The sequence below is a fragment of the Maylandia zebra genome, linkage group LG17 (genome assembly GCF_041146795.1).
Source record: "Maylandia zebra isolate NMK-2024a linkage group LG17, Mzebra_GT3a, whole genome shotgun sequence".
In the NCBI taxonomy this organism is placed as follows: domain Eukaryota; kingdom Metazoa; phylum Chordata; class Actinopteri; order Cichliformes; family Cichlidae; genus Maylandia; species Maylandia zebra.
The window spans coordinates 33,498,737-33,521,922 of record NC_135183.1 but is presented as its reverse complement, the minus strand read 5'-3'; positions in this window follow the sequence as shown (position 1 = coordinate 33,521,922).

Here is a 23,186-nt window from a genome sequence, read left to right as displayed (position 1 = left end):
AACACCTTGAAACATAATTTAAGCTTCTCAGCCTCTAAGAGGTACCTCTTTGTTAGCATGAACATGCATCGTGTATACTCTTCCTGGTCACTAATGGATCAGTGTTTGTGATGAAATTTGGAAAGAGCTCAGTTTTCAGAAGTTTTTCTGAAATCATACAACTATCATGCCAGTAAAAGAGCGTTAACAAACCTTGATTGTAATTTTTAAAGTGATGTTGAGCAGTAGTTGTCCAGGATTTCTGGAGGTCTTTTAAAGTTTTTCCCTGTACACTGGCTGCTTTTTCACTTATTTTCAGTGCAGTACTTGTGCTAGAACATTTAATGCAAAAATTCCCCCCGAAAAATGTCTTCCAATTTCTTTAGTTGAATCCACGTATGAAAAATGATTACACAGTTTTAAAGACATAAAATAGGATTTTTCTTTAGACATAGGATGTGAGCATATCTGTATCTTTAGTTTGTTGTTTGCTGAAGCCTCATCAGAAATGGTCTTAATAGAAAAAGTGAATTTCAAGAAATCATTCTTAAGCAAAGGATTTAGGGAGAAAAGGTTTATAGAGTGAAGAATCCAAATTTACATTTATGGTTCAAATCAGTGTCAATGTGTAGAGAGGAGGATATTCTAGAGGTATAACAGTGAGTTTCTGCAATTACCTATAAACATAGTAGAAGCGCTGTCATGGCTTGGTGTTGCATTTCACCCAGTAAAACTTAAAAGTGAATGAAACAGGACATGATCAGTGGGTTTAAATCACAAAAAGCCCTTCATGTGTTTCATGTCTGCGTGTCTTGTGTTGTCATGTCTGTGTCTCATTATGTTTCCTGTTTTATTTTGAAGAGCTCTTAAGTTCCCATGTTCAACGTGTTTAGTTTTACTCTCCCCCTGCGACGTTGTTATGTTCATTCATATCAGCTGTCCCCATGTGTTTCCACTTTCCCCGATCACCTCATGTGTGCATTTAGCCTGTGAGTTTCCAGTCATTCGTCGTCAGGTCGTCTGCTAAGTTCACATCGTTTTTCCAGGTTTTTCCCATGTATCCATGCCAGGTCGCACGCTCAAGTTTTTTCATGTTTTAATCTTAGTTCACCCAGTTTAAGTTATTGTTTAGTTTCGTCTCTGCCTTTTGTTTTGTACTTTTTTTTGTACTTTTTTTTGGTACTATCATGCGATTGCTGCAGCTTTCACATATTTTATATTTTTTAATAATAATAATGGATTGTATTTATATAGCGCTTTTCGAGACCCTCAAAGCGCTTTACACTATTCATTCACTATTCATACACATTCACACACTGGTGGAGGAAAGCTACACTCGTAGCCACAGCTGCCCTGGGGCAGACTGACAGAAGCAAGGCTGCCATATCGTGCCATCGGCCCCTCTGGTCATCACCAGTAGGCGGTAGGTGAAGTGTCTTGCCCACAACGACCAAGACTTACAGAGCTGGGGATTGGCGACCTTCCGGTTGCAAGATGAGCTTCCCAACCCCCTGAACCACAATCGCCCATTTTTGTCACTTAAGTTTTGTTTTGTCTCTTCCCGTGATGCTCTTGGGTCCACCTTCTCAGTCCACACAGTCAGCTTTGCCGCCAGACTGTGACATGTTAATGTTCCACTGCAAAGCACTTACAAACCAATCATTTTTCAATTAGTTAATTATCATCCCATTGTTTGTTGCCAGTAAAATAATTATTAAAAAAGCTTTAGCTAACTACAAATTTTTGATGGTGATGCTTAGTATAAAGTGTTACCCATTCCACTTTACTGAAGCACTAGCTTTTCCTGCTCAGCTCCTATAGGACGTGGTGTAAATAGCTGTCTCAGCGAGCACAGTCATCGCCAGCCTCTGATCTCTAAGGAAGGTTCCATTACACATCAAAGCAAGTGAGGGTGGTTTATTTATCTTGTAAACACATGCGCATTACTAATTACCCCGCACATCACCTTAAAAGAATTCCACCTCCATCAAAGTCACGACTGTTCAATAGAAAACGATTTTTTCCCCTTTTCTTCTATTCTCTCGCCAGGACGGGATTAAAAGCTGGTTATCGTTCAATTCCTTTAATGTCGCCTCTCTCCCTGCTGCCGTTTCAAGTTAATTGAATTTCTTCCGGGGCGATGCTATATTGGCTGGCTGACAGGTAACATTATAAAGCGTGACCTTCCCTGCGTTATTATCCTTCTGACAGCTCAGAGATTCCGTGGGTGGGAAGAAGACAGGACAGTCCCCAACTTTTCATGCAGCAGATACACTTGTCAGATCGTGTCAGGTCAAACTTTTTTTTAAGGTAAATTTCATATTTAAATATACTCGTGCTCTACATAAAACTGGCAAAACGTTAGACAAATATTCCCGTTTATGTGTGGATTTTCCTTGCATAATACAGTCATATAGAGTATAAAATCCCTTCACCAATGAGGTATTTCTAGACTCCTTGACAATGAGGGAAATCTAAGGTTGACTCATCTCATGAGTAGGTGGAGAGAGGAGCAGCTCTGGTAGTTTTCACAGGCTGTCAGGTGTCTTTTTGTGTGTATATTGCCGAGTTTATATTAGGCTATTTAAAATTATGAATCTATTTAAAGCAACTGTGCTTTTAAGATTGAAGAATACTCAGATCAGGAAAGGGAATGTTAAAAAAACAACAACATTACCTTCATCTACACACGTCCCTGTGGGTTTGTATTATGATCTTTCTTTCCCCTTCCCCTTGAGTGTGTGTGTTCTGTTATTCATGCCTGTGTGTCTATGTGTGTGTGAGAGTACAGAATGTGTGGACAAGCAAGCGTTGTGTTCAATTGTCCATTCAGTGAGCTCAGCAGGGTGTGAGGGCCCTCTGGCCAGACAGTCCAACGCTCTGGTTGTCAGGCTTCATTTCAGATCCTCAAATAATGTCTTCTTGTTGTGCTGTGGGTACAATGGACCAGCATTTTAAGAATCACATTAACTATTTATCATGTTTATGTGCAACATCTGAAAACAAGGTAAATATAAAAACTGCTGACATGAACAGAAGTTGTGATGGAGTATCCTCTGAATTATGAAGCATCATACCCTTTTTCTTCGATGACAGACAAAACGATGGAACACTTATGGCAAGGTATCTCTCCTGAGAATTATTAAGTTATGAAATAAAAATCCTATTCAGAGGAAATGTCTTGCCTTCATGTTATAACATTGTCAGGCACCTGGGTCTTATGACCCAGGGTACATGAGCAGTTTTGGACTTGTTTGTATCTTTCTGGTGTGTACTGTGATTATGTGTTGTGCTTGTGTCCCTGGGTTTCCTTTAGACAGTGTGTGTGGTGTCCTGGTTTTGCTGGGACACCAAGCCTGGTGGGTGTGTGAGGCTGGCCACACCCGAGGAGAAGGATCACACACACCTGCAGCTGATCAGGACAGTGGGGGGAGCTACATAGCAGTGTGGCTGAGCGCTCATCGACGCTGGATCGTTGCGTGACTACCCATCAGTGTTTTCAGTTTATCAGTGAATGTTAGTCTGTCGCGATTTAGGTGTGAACTAACGGTTGCCTCTCTGGCTTTTCCAGCAGGAGTTCCGGAATGAGAGGGCAGTGTTACGGCTATGGCCATAAGAACACTGTGTGGGCTGTTTTGTTCTGTGTCTCTTTACTGTGTTTAAGACTCTTTGCAGGCCCCTCCCCTAATGAAGAGTAGTGAGCAGCTGATTGGACCATGGAACATGGGACCACGTTCAAAAAGCCGCTCTGACAGCTCCCGCCGGAGAGAGAGAGAGAGAGAGCGAAGCGAGCGAGTAGCTCGACAGCCGACACGGTCCTGACTAGGGATGGGTATCGTTTAGGTTTTATCCGATACCGGTGCCAAATCGGTACTTTTGAAACGGTGCCGGTGCTCAAACGGTGCTCAAACCGGTGCTTAAAGAATGGAGAACACAAAATTGGTCCAAAAACCTGTCATGTTCAGCTGTTTTTTGTAAAAATATAACAATGTTAGCCTTTTCTGCAGCTATGGGGCATATATGGTATCACTCTTGGCTGGAAGCAGTGCTTAAACAATGGAAAAACACAAACTTTGTCCTAAACCTCTCATGTTTAACTGTTTTCCACTTTTTCTTTGGTCATTTTAGCCTTTTTAGCCAGGGTGAAGGGAGTATCTGCCATCAAACAAGAGGACAGCCGCATGTAGCTATGATGATGTTTGCTAGTTCACCTTACATGCATTAATGTAATAACGTGGTTAGCCTACTCAACGTAAATTAGCTACTCACGCAGAGAAGAACGGCTGCTGCCACCATCATCCGTCATCATTTCTGCTACACTGGCAGGGCTAGGGGCCAGGACTCTCCTCTTCGTGTTTTTGGGGGATGTTGCATAACAGGCAACCCACCCGCAGTAGATGTGCTCGGTGTGAGGTCTCGCAGCAAGCTATCAAATACGGCACATTTCTGGGCTTTTAAAAAAAATGCTATGCGTCGCCAGGTGTTTCATCGGATTTGAGGTGTTACCTCCTTTGACAGTATCACAGTATCAGCTTAAAGCACTTGTTGCAGGCTGCTGAGTTTGCATATTTTGCTATGAAGTAAAGCCAGACTTTTGACCGCTTCGCCTTGGACATTTTTAATCTGTAGCTCTGCTCTAACAGAACGTACGTACCTGGCCCCGCCTACTATCCTCGGAAACGTAAAATGATTGGCTAGAATCTAAAGTGTATCACAGCTCAGGGAAAAAAAGCACCGAAATAAAGCACCGAAATGTGCGCTGCTTTTCGGTCTGGTTACTACCGTTTATGTCAGAACCGGTGACATCATGGCACCGGACACCGGTACCCATCCCTAGTCCTGACCCTGGTTTTCCAGCCTATACTTTTACTGTGTATTTGTGTGAGCGTGATCTGTGAGAGCCGCTCTTGGTGCATTAACTTAGTGCTTAGGCACTAAGTTAATGCACTAAGGGGTGAGCCGCCTTTTTCTTTGGAACAGTTTTCTCCTGTTTTCCGGGTTAGGGAGCGAGGGTTAGTATTGTCATTTGTTTGTTCTGTTTCTTTCTTAGTTTTCTCTGGTGGGACTTAGTTGGTTTTGTTTATTATTATATCGGTACCAGTACTAGTTTTATTTTGTTGTATTTATCCGCAACACCTTAAAGGCCGGTCCATGAAAATATTGTCGGGCATAAACCGGTTCGTGGCGCAAAAAAGATTGGGGACCGCTGCTCTACACTATGATAAAAATGCTACTATTTATTTCACAATAAATTGTCTATTTTATTTTGCTTACATTTGATGATATAATTGAATTTTGAATATTTGTTTGCAGCCCTTGCAATGCATTGGAAGGCTTCTACAGTCTGCATCTTCTAATGCATTTTGTTTGACCTTGTTCATCTGGTGCCAGGTGCCCTAGGCTTTTGAATGTAATGCCCAACAGCTGTTTTGAGACAGTTACATTAGAGTTCATGCTGGTTCCAGAATGTTTTTGAAGATAATTTCAGGAAACAGACTCTTGTCAGTTTATTTGTTTTGCATTGATTTCTGCGTGTGCAAAAGGAGGCCATGACTAAGCAAACTCAACCCCCTACAGACAAAATATTTCCAGTGACAGTATACAGGATAGATAACTACCTGAAATTAGTTTAATGTACTTAGCTATTGATTGGAGGTACAGAAACCAGTACGCACCCTCTGATCAACAAAGGTTAATGTGCATACTACCGGTGACCTACATTAATGAAAAATCTATAGGTCATATTAGTAATGGGGCAGGATGGCAGAAGGGGAATAAAACTGATTTATCCCTTGAGGTTAGGGTTAGGGTGTGGCAAACTATTCCTCAACACCGCTTTAAAAAATGACAAGAAAATCTGACTCCTTGGAAGTGAAAAATATGGGGCGGCTCAAGACTTTTGCACACTGCTGTATATATAACACTGCTAGACTAAGCTGACTGTGACTATCACATCTGGAACCTTCTTGCTCTGAGGCGATAGTCCTTACCACTACACTACCATGCCATCCAAGTAAATAACCCACCGGCGTAAATTCACATTTCTTATATCTTGAAGGGAAAGATGGTCAATGGTTTGATGCAATTACTGTAAATGTCAGTGAAAATTAAAACCCATTAAGAGTAACTGGGCTATTCTTTTTTGCATGTTGCCTTTTCAAAATAACAGTTTGGCTGTGCTATGGTGGTACAGATGTCCATGAAGTGGAACCTCAAGCCTAAAGAAAAAGTGACTCTGTTTGTGATGCCCTCAAAAACATCACAGTAGGTTGCTGCTAAAGGGTTGAACTCAAGCAGACTAACAAATATTCCTGCCATTTTAAAAGTGCCTGTGCACCTGACAGCTCTCAGGCTGGAAAATGTAAAATAAGGGGAGAAATGGGAAAGGCAGAGGGACTTGCAGAAAGATGCAAAGATGAAGTGAGAAACAGCAAAACAGATTCTGATAAACATTCTGACACATAACTTTGCCAGGATTGTTTTCCCACTAACCATTTGTGCCTGTGAATGCACTAGAAACAGAATGTGCCAAAGGCTTTTCAGCCAACCTCTCCAGGCTGGCAGGGATAAATGTAGCTGGTAGTAAGAAATTGTCTTCATGCTAAATTGCACATGGTTTCTCAAACCTCACAACTCATACTGCCTTTGAGAATGACATTCTCAGGGCTTAAGCAACCACATTTTTTAACAATTTCTCTGCTGTTTTGAGTTCATGTTTGAAATTCTTTGGATCATATTGAGATAACTTAACTCAATATCAATAGCACACCAAAATTAAATTATATTGCTAAATAATAGAAAATAACTTAAAACCTAGGGCTTGACACGTCAAATAATGGCTTTAGTAGTAGTGTGTGAATGTGAGAGTGAATGAATAGTGGCATTGTAAAGCGCTTTGGGTGCCTTGAAAAGCGCTATATAAATCCAATCCATTATTATTATCATTAGTAACACTGACCTCACCTTTGCACTTCATTAAAGTAGGAAATGCTCCAAATATTTTGTGCAGTTCCATTTTATATGAGTGAAGTTGAAGGAGCTCGTGTCCTACAGCAGCCAATAAAGCACTCAAGCAATTTATGGGATCATTCTCTGTAACCTCTGGAGGCAAAATACAAAACACGGGATAACTGACCTTGACAGTGACCTTCTTCGGCAGCTGATTTTTAGATGTAATATTTCAATGATACACACCAGTGGTGTTATGTTACCGCTTGCTAAAATTTCCCAGCCAACTTTATTTATTCAGAAGAAGAAATGAGATGGCCTTGGCCAGCAGTAACACATGATTCTCATGATGTGCAAAATTACCAATTGAAAGAAACACTTATTATCTGTGGGTGTTGGTTTAGGTTGCTTTTTGTTGTTTTGTTGTTTTTGTCCTGCTTTTGTTTTTTTAGCTATACATCTAATGTTATGAGTGTTATACTCAGGTATGAGTGTGCTACAGTACCAGCAAAGGAAACTGCTGGGTTGTTTCCATCAGCTCAAACATTTCAGTTACTTTTCACTATTTCCACCTTGTTTCCCTCAGTGTCAGTGCGCCCCAGGGTGGCTGTGGCTACAATGTAGCTTGCCATCACCTGTGTGTGAATGTGTGTGTGAATGGGTGGATGACAGGTTGTGTAAAGCGCTTTGGGGTCCTTAGGGACTAGAAAAGTGCTATACAAATACAGGCCACTTACCATTTGTTTTCAGTAGCAAATAAAATAACACAATAGTGAATAACTGGAGATCTAAATTATCACTTATTTGGGGATAAATAGTCTGAGTGGGTGGAGGGTGGAAGGTGGACCCGGACATCCACTGAAATAATGAAAAGAGTTCAATCTTCTAAATTTTTTCCTCACTGCTTGACGGCTCATCTTGCCTCTGGAGGCATATAATTTATGTAACTGATGAACAACGGGTATGAATACCTATGCAATCATCACGCAAGGATTACCAAAGTAAAACAGGAAACAGAGACTAACACCATGACAGCACTAAAATGTGGAACATGGGAACATGAAGCATAGAAATGGTATGACACAGAAACCATAATCCAACTACTAAGAATGTAACATAAGCAAAAAATCACAAATCATAATAATACTTAGAACTATCAATTTAATGATAAACCCAAGTCACTCGGTCCATGACCCAGTACCATGACAATATAATCCTGTTTGGAGTTAAGTCTAACTTTTTTTTTTCTTTTATAATAACTGTTCAAATATAAATTTCAAAAGGAGTGTACTTGAAAAACTTAGCTTGATATGAATAAACAAAGACTTTAATACACTAAACAATAGGCTGAAATTCCATTTAATTACAGGGGAATTACACCCATAGACACAGGCTGTATTATAAAGTATTACTGAAATCACAAGAAGGTTTTTGATGCAGCACCCTGTTTATAATGGATTTCACCTAGCAACGTCAGCATCTACTTGCCAACCAATTGGGGAACGCACATTTTTCCTGTCTAATCTCTAGGCATGTGTGACTGAGGTCTTAGGCTATGTTCACACTGCAGGCGAAAGCGCATCAAATCCGATTTTTTTGACCCTATGCGACCTATATCCGATCATTGTATGACAGTGTGAACGGCACAAATCCGATATTTTCAAATCCAATCTGGGTCACTTTCGTATGTGGTACTGAATCCGATACATATCCGATGTTTTAGAAAGCGACTGCTGTTTGAACGGTCATGTCGCATTAATTCCGTCTTTTACGTCACTGACACAAGACAGACGCCAATTATCAGCTCCGGAGAAGCGCCCGAGAAGACATCGTGAACGCTTCCTGGCCATCCAGTATAGATGTTAGTGAAACTATTGGGAAGACAACGTGAACATTTTATTTGTTCTGTATAATCTGCAGATTTTGACAGAAATCTGCAACTATTCTTTGAAGCACCGCTCCTCTCTAAAACAGCAATAAGGATAATTATTAGGTTATTTACATTATTATGTAAATAACAAAATAACTTAAAGCAAAAATTGGGACAAGTAAAGTCCGAAGTCTTTATATTAAGGGCCATCAGTCAAACAATACTGTTTGCTCTGGGTCTAAACAGAGTGCGTTGTGTGTGACGTCTTCTTTTGCGCATGCGGGCCACTTTGAGCGTTCACACTAGAGCGCGTTTGCTGTCGCATTTTATTTGTAGTGTGAACAAGCAGACAAAAAAATCGGATTTGATCAAAAATCGGAATTGAGCATTAAGACCTGCAGTGTGAACGTAGCCTAAGACACTGAAGTTAAAAAACCAAAAAAATCCAAACTTATTTTCCATAACATAATTACATTACATTTATTTCCTTCTCCCTGCTGTCACTGCTGCTGATTTAACAACATTAGTGAAGCAAGGCAAATGGACCTCTAGTTGACCTCAGTCTTACTGTTTAACACATTATTCACACTATTCAGAGATTTAACCACATTGCTAGTCTCTGAAATGTAAGTTGACATGTTTTAAATGGGGGTTGATGTAAACTAGAGGTTTTATTTTAAAGGACTAGGACACTACCACTTTACACCACCTTGTGTGGTGGACTAAACCCTGAATAATCTTCTTTGTCATGTGAGAACTTAGAGTGGGAAAATTCTTTTAAATCTTATTTGCCATAGTCCTGTGTTCTTGAAGCATAATATTGAGTACTTGGCGAAAAGTCAGCATGGGTGGGAAGAACATATTGTAATGCTGTGTGCTCACAGCTCACCCACTCTGGGGAGTTGTGCATTTAAAGGAGGAGCAGGCCGAGACTTTGTTTTTGTTGTTCTTTTTGATCTTGCCCACTGTGATGCATGGTACCCCCAACAGACTTGGCTTTCACTTGTAGTCCTCTGTAAACTTCTACACTTGGCATGATGTTCACTAATTAAATAGATAAGCACAAACACTGGCTTGAAAACTGATGCTGAAAAGGAGCCCTCGGCACAGGAGTTGCGTGAGAAACTCATAACAGTTAAGTAAACAACATTTGGAGTCAGGAGTGGTTGTCTTTGACATTAAGATATGGCTTATACTATAGTATGCCCCCTTAATCTTTAGGATATGACTCCTGTATGCATGCTGCTGCTGAATGATATTTTAAAAAGAATTCATAGTATACCAACACGCTTGGGAAACAGATTCAGCATTACATGATTTACAGCACATAACAGCAAAAATAATTCCAGACACAACATGCAATGCTTGTCTTACTTTTATTTGAGCCAAACAAACAGCTCTGAAACACTGAGGTGTGGACTTGACAAGACTTCTAAAGGTGTCATGGCATCAAGCACTAAGATGTTAGAAGCAGATCCTTCTGGGTATTTTTGTTTTCTAATACATCAACATAAGTCTCCATCATCCTTCTGTTTCTGTTGTAGAGTGGCAGAGCACACTGTCTTGCTACGATCATGAGGAAATACCATGCAGTGGGAATGACCGTGGCAAGCGATTGCTGTATCTTGGACCACTTTTGGTACATATACCAGGCGCTGCATATACGTCCCACAAAAGTCAGTCATATTTTAGCTGAGACATCTGGAGAGTAGATTCAAAAATTTACTGAAACGAATAATAGTTTTGTTAAAACCCCTCTTTAAAAAACATCACTTTTTAATATATTTTTAAATGTTTTTTGTATTTTGGGGCCTTTTTAGCCTTTAGTACTTTAGGGAGAAAAGATAAAAACGCTGGGAGAAAGTGGGAGAATATGCAATAAAGGCCCTCAGGGTGGATTCAAACTCGGGTCTCTTTATTAGCCTTTCAGCAACAGGGTTGCTACTCTTCCTGGTGAGCTAAATCAGTTGGTTAATCTGATGGGTCAATTTTATCAGGCAGCACAGTGGTGCAATGGACTTCCCAAAGCAAGACGTTCCTGTGTTTGAATCCAAAGTCTGACTGGGGTCTTTTTGTGCTATCGAGTTTACATGTGCTCCCTGTTCCCTTGTGGTTCTCTCCAACTACTCCAACTTCCTCCTACATTATGAAGATATGCTTTTTAGGTTAATCTGTGATTCTAAAATTTTTATGTGATCATGAATATTTATCTCTTTTTGTTTTAGGGTTGTGAAAGACTGGCAGCCTATCCAGGGTATGTACACTCATCTCTTGTCCTATGACACTAGGATAGACATCCTAAGTTGGATAAGTGGAAGAACATGGATAAATAGTTGGATTGTTCCGTGGTCATGTTCCTATAAAAAGCACTTCACACTTTCTCCAGACAGGAGATTTTTTTTAGGATAGATAGATGGCTACGATAAGACCTGAACATTGGAGCTTTTCCAACACTTCTGGACAAACTTCAGAGAAGGCACAAAATACACAGTTCATGTGCCCTCAGATGCCAAAAGCAAATATTCAAACCATGCCAAAATCAAACTCCTCTCATGTATGTTTTCCTCCCATTTGTGTCAAGTTTCTTTCTTACCGATTGCAATTATTATTCAGTACAATTCCATCGATCTTCTTCTTCTATCCAACTTGCTGTGCCTTTTTTCCGCCTCACTACCATGGGAAGCAGAGCTTTCAGCTGCTGTGCTCCCAGGCTGTGGAACTCTCTACCCCCAGCTATAAGAAACATTGGTTCTCTCCCCCAGTTTAAATTTGAACTCAAAACCCATTTGTTCAAATCTGCATATTCACTGTGATCCCACTGTTTGTTAATTTTATCTTGTGCTTTTGTTTTTATTATCCATTTTGTCATCTCTATTATGTGTTTTCTTCTATTGTTCAGTGTCCTTGAGTGTGTTGAAGGCGCTTTTTAACTAAAATGTATTATTATTTATTATTATATATAGCTATTAGAAAAATGGTCCTCTGTAAAATCATACTAAATAACACTGACTGTATTTTTAAATATGCAAACCTGGAGTTATATTGACATATAACATTTATTGTTGAAATTATTACATTTATGAGTACATTACAAATATATATTCATAGAATATGCATTTCTGTTATCCATTATTCTATTATTACTAATCTAAGATACAGAAATACTGTGATATAGACCATATGTGATCCTTTCATATTTGTAGCTGTCAATGTTGAAAAACTATATTTCGAATATTTTTCTTATTTGCTTTGATTTAGATTTTACATACTTTAAAAAATATTACACCATGTTTAACCATTTTGTGATAAAAACTTTTATAATTAAACAACATATCTTTTTAAAAACAAACAAATCAATGTAAAATTATAGAATTTATACTTTTACTGATCAGTTGCACTCATTGCATCAAGCTGTATGTACAGATTTAAACTATGACTCTACATATTATCACTCAATATACTGTTAAATCTGATACAGTACAATGTTGGAATGTGGCTCATCCTGTCTATGTTATAGGAACATTTAATGTAAAAAAAAAAAAAAGAGCCCTTGTCTGAATGACATAATTAAAAAAAATAATGAAACCCGATAGGTAGATTAGGCTTGTCCTGTTTTCTCCTCTACAGCGAGTTCTAAAAAAGTGACTTACTACCTAATATATCACACAGTAGCTGACCTCACAAACACATACACACACCTTCCCTGTTTTGCACACAATGCCATGCGCTAAACCCCATGGAAAATCATGACCTTAGGGGTCTTACCATTTATAGTTGATTCTCTAACCCTTCACTAACCCCCCTGCCATTTTTGGAAAGCATTGCTCCATGTTTGGCCCACTACTCTCCTCTCTCTTCCTCTATCGTTCCTCTCCCTCTATCTGCATGATGGAAACATATTTCTGGCAGTGAGCTCCTGAAACACAATTCCTCCCCTGTCGCTATCCTGCTGCCTCCTTCATACTCCATCCATCTGTCCCTTTGCTTCTCCCTGTCTATCTCCCTGCCTGCATCTTTTACCCATCTCCCTGTGCTACCTCTTGTGTCCTGTCCAACCTCTGTCCTCCTGACTGACTGTTCTGGGGCCAAGGTATTGTGCAGAGTGTAGTCCCTTCCCCATTCCTTTCCCTTAAGACCACTGTCACCACCTTAACCTTCTGCTCCATCTTCATTCTGGGCAATTTCCCTCTGCTGGGAATGTCTCCTAATGCCGTTTGTAGTGTGAATTGTTCTCACCTCACACTGCCTTCCCCCCTCCCTCTCCTTGTTACCCATGTCCCAGTATGACCAAGCGTTCTTTCACTGTGCCTCTTGTCTTGTTTTTTGCCTCTGCATTCTGTGAGACAGGGACAATGCCTTCAAATCTCTTACAATGATGTTGTTTCCATTAGGTGTTAACACAGAACTCTAAACACAGTCACTCGTCCACACACATTCACTCACACGCGCCGTAAACTCTTGGGTGACACCACACAACACGCACCCAAAAGCTATTGACTGGTGACAATGACAATAATCACCTACACTAATCCATTTAGAGCCTTTGTCATTGGTGCTAGCATGGAAGGGGGATTGAGTGGGATTGCGCTGGCTCTCCTCAATGTGATAAATTCTCTGCAGAGCAGGCGAGATGTGTTAGAGTCAGCCTCAGAAACCTTGTTAAACAAAGATAATCTGGCTACGGATTGATCTGAAGCAAAGGAACACAAACCAAGATATAAACACAAACACCCTCTAAAACAGTAGCATGGCCTGACGATTTACTGCCAAACCAGCTGGATGTCAAGTATGACCTTCAGTTTTTCAGAAAATAAAATAGCAGTTGCTTAGCTTAACTGTTCAGGCTGATTTGAACAATACTGCAAGCTTCCAGGTAAATATATAGTAAATTGCAACAGTCTGCAAGAACATAATATGAATGTGGTTATTATGCAAAATTTGATGAGACCACAGTCGACCTTGTGCAGAAACAACTGTTCAGGAGATACCTGTGAATAACATGAAGCAGATATTAAAGTGTCATTAGTAAATCACTATGTCTCTGTAATACTACTAGGGCGATCGTGGCTCAAGAGTTGGGAGTTCGCCTTCTAATCGGAAGGTTGCCTGTTCGAGCCCCGGCTTGGACAGTCTAGGTCGTTGTGTCCTTGTGCAAGACACTTCACAAGTTGCCTACTGGTGGTGGTCAGCTTCGCCTCTGTCAGCACGCCCCAGGGTGGCTGTGGCTACAATGTAGCTTGCCATCACCTGTGTGTGAATGTGTGCGTGAATGGGTGGATGACTGGATGTGTAAAGCACTTTGGGGTCCTAAGGGACTAAGTAAAGCGCTATACAAATACAGGCCATTTACCACTTACCATTTTAGTTCCAGCACAAGACTCAAATACTACAGGTACAATATAATATATAATATATACAGGTAACCAGATATGTCTGTCAACACCTGTAAAGGTTGGTTAAAACGTCTTGATACATTCTCAATCATCCAGGAAAGTAAATCTCCAAAAAGTTGATTCTGTTCATCTGAACGTAGCACAATTCACGGATCACATTAACTGGTGGACCGACACATCAAATTCACCAGGGAGGATATGAAAAGTGGCAGGTTAGCCTTCTTAGACTGTGAGATTTCCATCAGGAATGGGGGAGATCTAAAAGCTGATGTGTACCGTAAACCTACGCATACGGTTCAGTATCTAAGCTTTGACTCTCATCATCCACTGGAGCACAAACTGGGTGTCATTAGGACGCTACAACATAGAGCGAACACCATCCCCACTGACACAGCGGCCAGGGAGGAAGAAGAACAGCACATCAAGAAGGCCCTCAGTAAATGTGGTTATCCCAGCTGGACTTTTGTCAAAGCTGGAAAGACACCTAAAGAAAGCTCCAGCCGATCCAGAAGAGAATCCCAAGCGAAAAGCTGTAGTGATCCCATGTGTGTCAGGAGTATCGGAGCAGTTGAGACGCATTTTTCTAAACACCGGGTCTCTGTGGCTTTTAAACCCCAAAACACGCTGCGCCAAAAACTGGTCCACCCCAAGGATCGGGTCCCCCGACACAAACAGAGTAACATAGTGTACGCTGTTAAGTGCCAAGAGGATTGCCAGGACTTATACATCGGGGAAACCAAACAACCTCTGGCGAAGTGGATGGCACAACACAGAAGAGCTACCTCGTCAGGCCAGGACTCTGGAGTCTATTCACACCTACAGGCCAGTGGACACTCTTTCAAGGATGAGGATGTACACATCTTGGACAGGGAGGAACGCTGGTTTGAGCGCGGAGTCAAGGAGGCCATTTACGTGAAAAGGGAAAGGCTATCTCTGAATCAAGGAGGGGGCCAAAGGGTACATCTTTCACCATCTTACAATGCTGTGATTGCAGCCATTCCCCAACTCTCTGTGAATGGTACTCATGGCCATTGATCAGTGGTCTTTGATCAGTGGGTTTTGGTCAGTGGTTGATGATCAATGGTCATGAGAATTTGCATAATTAAGATTAAGGAACTGGTTTCAGTCATTATGCAAATGTACTGTTTATAAGATTGGGGAAACCTGCAGTCAGACTGAATTTCCCAGAGGAACCCACCCGAGGGATTAATAAAGTTTTATCTTATCTTATCTTAGTCAGCTGAGGCTGAAGAAGTCACTTGGATGAGTGACGAAACGTTTCTCCCACAAAACGCTATGTCCAGATGAACAGAAGCAACTTTTTGGAGACCTGGTTGTTTTAACTCAATAGTTAAGATGATCAATCATTCACAAATAAAGCTTCTGTGTGGGTTCATCTGTTTGCTTTCCCATGTGTTTAGCTGCTAGTCTAGTCATTACATCACTTCCACATCACTTCCAATTCACCTTCATGCAACCCACCTCCTCCCCAGCTCTATATCATACAAGTCACTACATCCAAGCCTCCATCTTATCTTCACCACCACCACCACCAGCTAGACTTCAGAGGGTCCTTCCCCAATTCCAATCACTGCTGGGATTTGATTCTGCTGTGATGGGTCATCAGAGTCAAACTTCCAAATAGCATAAGTGAATGTATATCAGTAAATCATGTTCCTTCTAATGATCTCTCCTTACTGAAATGCTTGTCACTAGGCAACCAATAACTTTCTTTGTTTTGAAATGTTTTATTTTTTTCTTATTTTGTTGTATTGTATTCTATTTTTATCTCCAATGTCAAGCACGTTGGTCACTTCTTGTTTTAAAGCACTTTATAAATAAAGGTGACTTGGCTTGGCAATCACTGCCACTTGATGATTAAAGGTCCCACCTAAAACAGGTAAAACATCCCCTAAACCAACTTAATTTCAAAGTTTTACTTATTAAATTTATTTTTAAACAAGGAAGCAGAGGCAGAGCTGTCATTTCTATTTTTGGACAGAACCAGGTTAACTATTTTCCTGTTTCGAGTCTTTATGCTCTGTTAGGCAATCTGGCTACTTGCTCTATTTACAGATATAATACACAGATTGCACTGGATCTTCTCAGCACTATGTGAAGCTATTCTTTTATGTAGCCAGTCTCTTTTTTTAAAAAAACCAAACAAAAAAACATAACCATCAAATGTGCCCATTGTAAAAAATCTCTGCGCTCACAGCGTGCTTTCAGTAAAAACAAAAAACAAAAAAACAAACAAACATGCTTTTGAACTGACCTAAAATGAGATTCTGCAAAACACAATCCCATTTCACCGCTCTCGACAAGATAATGGTGAATGTTAACATAACCCAGAGCTACAAATATGATTATTATTCACTCACTTTCAGATAAGAAAATAAACAAAATGTATATAAATGACCGACTTACTTTCATCCCATCCTTAACACCTTATGTATTACTAATGTGGATTTGTTGCAGTCTTCATTTTGTATACAATAAATGTATTATGTATACAACGCAAAGCCAATAGGCTTAAGACTGCATTAATATTGGTCTGCAACTTTAATTTTAGAGATTAATCCCCAACTTTCCTTTTGCCCATCTCTTCGCTATGCTGCCTCTGTAAGCTTGATCAATAGACTGCCACCGGCTTTGTATCCATCATCAAATAACTATGCAAATAAAAATCAATGGTCCAACAGCAGAGAATCACTGGCTCACCAATTAAAGCCTACCATGGCCCACAGGCAGTTTTGAAAGGATGCCATGGACTGCACTGAGAAGGGTGACAAGTCCTGCACAATAGGGGAAATGATAGGTTTTGTCTTTTTGTTAGGCATATAATGACCTTTTTTTTGTATGTCAGTGTGTTAATCATAAGATCACGTTGGTTTCAAGAGATAACATACCTGAGTAGCATGCATAAAGAAAAAAAAAATCAAGCACGATTGTCCTCTGCAGGTAATTGTGAGGCAGACGGGCATCTTCGCTTCTTTCAGGAAGCTCTTATCTATCAGCATGATCATTATCCTTATAATCCAAACACACACAGTGATCAACCTTCTTATTCAGTGGGTTTACTGTTTGAACAAATTATACTGCTCGTACCCTTTCAAGAGGTTTTGGGCCATAGGGAAACCCTCAAATAATCATGCAGTTACAGTCGTGAAGACAGGCAGTGGACAGCACTCACACACATGCACACACACAGACCGAGCACGTCTTTGATTCAACCAGTTACCCTAGCAACCACATGAAAAATGGCCACCAAGTCCTGTCATTTACAAAGCCCAGTGAAAGGTGTTATGACTGAAAGACTGTGGTGACAAGCAGTCGCTCAGATCTACAGAAGAATCCCAGAGACAAAATGCTGTGTGAAAATAAAATAAAAGTTCATATTTGGCCTCCATTCACGTATTTCAAAAACACAGACTATCTTTCCTCAGGCATGTTAAAATATATTAATATAATATACATGCCAAATGATCCAAGTGACAAAATTAGGTAAATGGAGCACTGAACAAAGCAGTAAGAGAATTTACACCCAGCAAATTATTCACATATCTCATCATGCTTTTATTACCACTGAAAGCACATCATAAATGAGCGCTTTGCAAGGTGGTATTTCAGTGAAGTTTTCCTGTCAAGGTATCATGGCATGCTTGCAGCCGTAGATTACTGCAACCCAGATGCAAAAAATAACAATAAAAAGACACCGAAATTGGAGATCCTTCCCTCAAGTTGAGCCCCACAGCAGGCTAGAGATTTAAAATGGCTCTCAATATGGGCTGGCAGCAGGGTCTCCTCCTCCCTCCTGCATTAATCACTGGAAGGATCGTCTCAGACAGGAGACCACAGGTTGAGATTGGGGATTGGGGGCTGAAGGTGAGGGCTGAAGGCCAAGATGATGGCAAAGAAGGTAGAATTTAGTCCCAGAAGTACCTGCTGATAAATAATGGGAAACGGCAGGATTTTTTTTAAAGGGTTTGATGTGTTACTCAGAGTAGTTTTTGGGCATGGTTACAAGAAAAAGGGAATGAAATGTGGATTTTTCTTGAAATACTTTCTCTGTGACCGACACACTGAAATGTTAGAATGTTAAATGCAAGTTTTTAATGGTCATTACTGTGTAAAAACGTAAAGTTTGTAAAAAAAAAAAAAAAAAAAAAAAATATATATATATATATATATATATATATATATATATATATATATATATATATATATATATATATATATATATATCAAATTCAAATTCAAATTTTATTTGTCACACACACACACAACCATACACAGTATGACATGGGGGTGAAATGCTTGTAGCTGTACAATGCCCGACCATTAAATGACAGAAGAAAAGTTTTACAATATTTACAATTTACAGTTTACTACAAAAATTTACAAATTAACTTAGGAATTTACAGTAAAGAGTGTGCAAATAGCAGAAGAGATTATAAAGATAAGGATTATAAATTATAGGAATTATAGGATTATAGGAAATGTGTGGTGGTGCGTGTGGTGACGTGTGTGAGAGTCCAGTCTTATAGTGACGTGTTTGGGAGAGTCCAGTCCTACACCTGGTTCAGGCCCCGAATACCCTGGGGGAAGAAGCTCCTCCTCATTCTCTCTGTTTTGGCCTTAAGGGAGCGGAAGCGCTTCCCAGACCTCAACAGTGAGAAGAGTCCATTGTTGGGATGGGAGAGGTCCATCATAATCTTCCTAGCTTTGGACTTGCACCGCTTGGTGTAGATGGACAGCAGGTCAGGGAGCTCTGATTGAATGATGCGTTCTGCCGAGCGCACCACCCTTTGCAGATCTCGTCTGTCCTGCTTGGTGCTGTTCCCAAACCAGGTGCAGATGTTTGCCGTCAGGACGCTCTCGATGGTGCAGGAGTAGAAGTTCTTGAGCACCTTCAGTGGCAGATGGAAGTCTCTAAGTCTTCTGAGGAAGAAGAGACGCTGACGGGCTTTCTTAACCAAGGTGTTGATGTGACAGGACCATGACAGGTCCTGAGTGATGTGGACACCCAGGTATCGGAAACTGTCCACTCTCTCCACTGGCGTGCCACTGATGATGAGGGGTTTGTAATTCCTCGCCTGCTTTGTAGTGAAGTCCACGATCAGCTCCTTAGTCTTGCTGATGTTTAGGAGGAGGTTATTCTCCTGGCACCAGGTCTCCAGGTTCCTAATCTCCTCCAGGTAGGCCATCTCGATGTTGTCGGAGATCAGGCCCACAACAGCAGTGTCGTCAGCAAACTTGACAATGGAGGTGGTGTCGGATGTGGCTACACAGTCATAAGTGTACAGTGAGTACAGCAGAGGGCTTAAAACACAGCCCTGAGGCACTCCAGTGCTGAGTGAGATGGAGGGGGAGACTTGTTTTCCCACCCTCACTGATTGGGGTCTGTCTGTGAGGAAGTTGAGGATCCACTGACACAGTGATGAGCTGAGTCCTAGATCCGTCAACTTGGTGAAAAGCTTAGAGGGAATTATTGTGTTGAATGCTGAACTGTAGTCCACGAACAGCATCCTAACATAATTCCCTCTGCCAGTGTCCAGGTGACTCAGGGATGTGTGGAGCAGGTGAGATATGGCATCGTCTGTGGAACGATTAGTCCGGTAAGCAAACTGAAGTGAGTCGATGGTGGCAGGAAGTGAAGAAGTGATGTGATCTCTCATCAGTCTTTCAAAACACTTCATCACAATTGAAGTCAGTGCTACTGGACGGTAGTCATTGTGGCAAGCAGGCTGTTGTTTCTTTGGAACAGGGACAATAATGGACTGTTTGAAGCACGTGGGAACCACAGCTTGGGCCAGGGAGAGGTTGAAGATCTCTGTGAACACCGGTGCTAGTTGATCAGCGCAGGCTCTAAGGACCCGGCCAGGGATTGCATCTGGTCCTGCTGCCTTCCTGGTGTTCACCCTCCTGAAGGTGTTCCTCACGGCATGCTCTGTGATGACGAATGCATTTTCTTCACTGGTGCACTCCGAGCGCGCGCAGCCGTTTGTTGTTTTAATTGCTGCGGCGTCGAAGCGAGCATAAAACGTGTTCAGCTTATCAGCCAGTGAAGCATCTGCATTCATCATTGATCATCATTGAGATATATATATATATATATATATATATATATATATATATATTAGGGGTGCAACGATATTCGTATCGATATTGAACCGTTCAATACAGTGCTTTCGGTTCGGTACGCATATGTATCGAACAATACAAAATTTGTAATTTATTTTATCAACTTTCCTTCTGACGATGCTGTCTGTGTTGAGCGCTCAGTGAATCTGCGTTCGACTACTCTGCCTAGGGTCGACAGTGCAGCCTAGGCGGAGTAGTCGAACGCAGATTCACTGAGCGCTCAACACAGACAGCATCGTCAGAAGGAAGAGCGCAGGGCAGGCTAGCGAGACAGAAGTTAAGCTCTCCTTACAACATGGACCTCCCCCACTCTCATTCAGATCTGGCGTTTGGAATTATTTTGGTTTTCATGTGACGTATGACCCTGAAGGTAAGCGAGTCATGGACTAAAGTAAAACAGTATGTTGGATGTGCCATGCAATGCTCAATTACATGGGTGGGAACTAGTGTGTTAGCGCAGTTAGCTCGTTAACGTGTTGGCCGTCTAGCCCCATGCACGGGGCGATCGGCGGTAGCTCGTTAACGGAGATTTGCCGTGTTGTGGCGTTAAGGTCATTTCAGCGAGATTAACCTGAAAGCACTAGTGGGAACACAACGAATATGACTGCACATTTACGCCGACATCATCCTAGTGCAAAGACAAGTGGAAGCAGAAAAAAAACAAGCAAGCATGCTGCTAACTTTAGCCGAGTCATTTAGACAGCTGTTTAATATGCTGCTGAGAATATAGCCCAGAACAAGCGGATAGTATAGCTTTTATTTTGGAAAGAGACATTTCTCTGTAATAAACTCTCTTTTCCAAAGATGAGTGATTCCTCAATCAGATACAGGGCTCGCAATATCGCTAGCCCAACGTCCCGGGGCTAGCGATTTTTTCAGTCGGGGTACCAAAATCTATCTCTGCCCTGCCCGTCGGGCTTTTGTAGGAAGGAAAAATATATGTCAATGCTTTTGCATTCTTTCGGAAATGTAGCTGGGTTATTATGTCATTGGCATCGGTGAGCCACTGTCAATATGTGACATATTGAAATCGCGTTTGAATTTGCGCTTGTTTTTTTGCTTTCACTTTGCAATCGCGCGAACTGTGTATAGAGAGCGACAGCACTGATCTGTGAGTGATGATAATTTGCGCACCAATTCCTCTGACATCGTCTTATTAATCGTTAGCTTACTATGCAAACATGACAAGTGAAATCTCCCGCAGCTTAAACATGTGAGAGGTTGATCGCGCAGAGAATCGCTGAGCTTATGTGAGTGCGTATGTAAAAGCAGCAGGATATATATTTTAGTTCTGCTGAGCCAAATAAGACAGGTCAGGGTGAAGAAGTGACAGCCAAAGAAAAGCTTACCACAAAACGGAAAAGTTATGACAAATCAGACTATAAGGCAAAAAGAAAGTGCAGCTTTATGGTTTCATGGACAAAAGAATTTCTGTGGCTGCAATATGACGAGCTAAATAACCAGGGCTGCACATAAGTGGTCCGCAGGTGCGCATTCGCTGTCAAAATAAAAAACACGCACAAGGGTTAGGGTTAAATTTAAAAACTGTACTTTTGAGTTAAAATATATATTTATAATTTTAATAAATGACAAATTAAAAAGGCATGAACATTTTTTTTGTATCGAAAAAATATCGAACCGTGACACCAAAGTATCGAACCGAACCGAACCGTGAATTTTGTGTATAAATAAATAAATAGTGGCTCAGTGGGGGAAATACATGCACTGGCATTCAGTACATCTGTTCAACTGCTGATTTGCGCAGTATCAAATGAGCCAATTGTGTCATAGCAAGTCCATGCATTTAGACATGTTGACATGGTTGAGATGACCTGTTGAAGTTCAAAAGGTGAGCATCAGAATAGAGAAGAATGATGATTTGAGTGGCTTTGACCGTGGCATGGTTGTTGGTGCTAAATGCGTTGGTCTGTTTCAGAAACTGCTCATCTCCTGGAATTGGCACCACCCATGCTTAGAATACACTGAAAACAGAATTAAAAAGAGAGAGAATACCACACTTCCATGTGCTATGTGTACAAGTCAGTAATAATTTTGCTGTATGTCTACATGCTGCAAAAAAGAAATTCAAATGTTTGCCGAGTCCACCTTGATCCACTTTATATGGTGATAACACAGTAATGCTGTGATCACAGCTATGCTTCTGCTGCCTCGATTATTTATAGATAAAACAATTACACAGATGGTAACTTTTATCTGTTGTTTGAAAGTCTTGGTGCCATCAGGCTTAATTTATAACAGCACCATGTGGGATAATGCATATCTAATACAGCATCATAGTGCGTAGAGCATAGGAAGATGAGGGAGAATCTACAGGGAGAAACATGATGAGCAAAACCCAAATCAAAGCTATAGGCAGTCAGAAGGAAACATATCCTGAAGGTATATATATATTTTCTTCCATATAACTTTATTTAATGCTTTCCCAAGATGATATGTTTGGGAATAGAAGCCTTCAGTTTCTGTTATTCCATTATGACCATTAAAAAGTAATGGCATGGAAATTTAACAGTTTTTTGAGCGCTTTCTTTTCATGTGGATTTTAGAAAACAAGCGGCACAGACAAGCAGGAAGAAATGCGCATAAACATGTCCGGCAAGTCTCAAAATTGATTATGAGTTCTCATTACTTCAAAAGCTCCAATGCAGATCTGCTGGGTTGGCCCTGTGGGCAAAACACACACACAGAAATGCAAGCTTAGACACATGCCATGGGCCAGGTCGTATTTTATGGCATTAATGAATAGTCGCGACCGCTACTGACAATCCCCTCAGTGCAGGAAGAGAATAATAAGTTCTGCATAATAACTGTCCCTCATCAACGTTCACTCATCA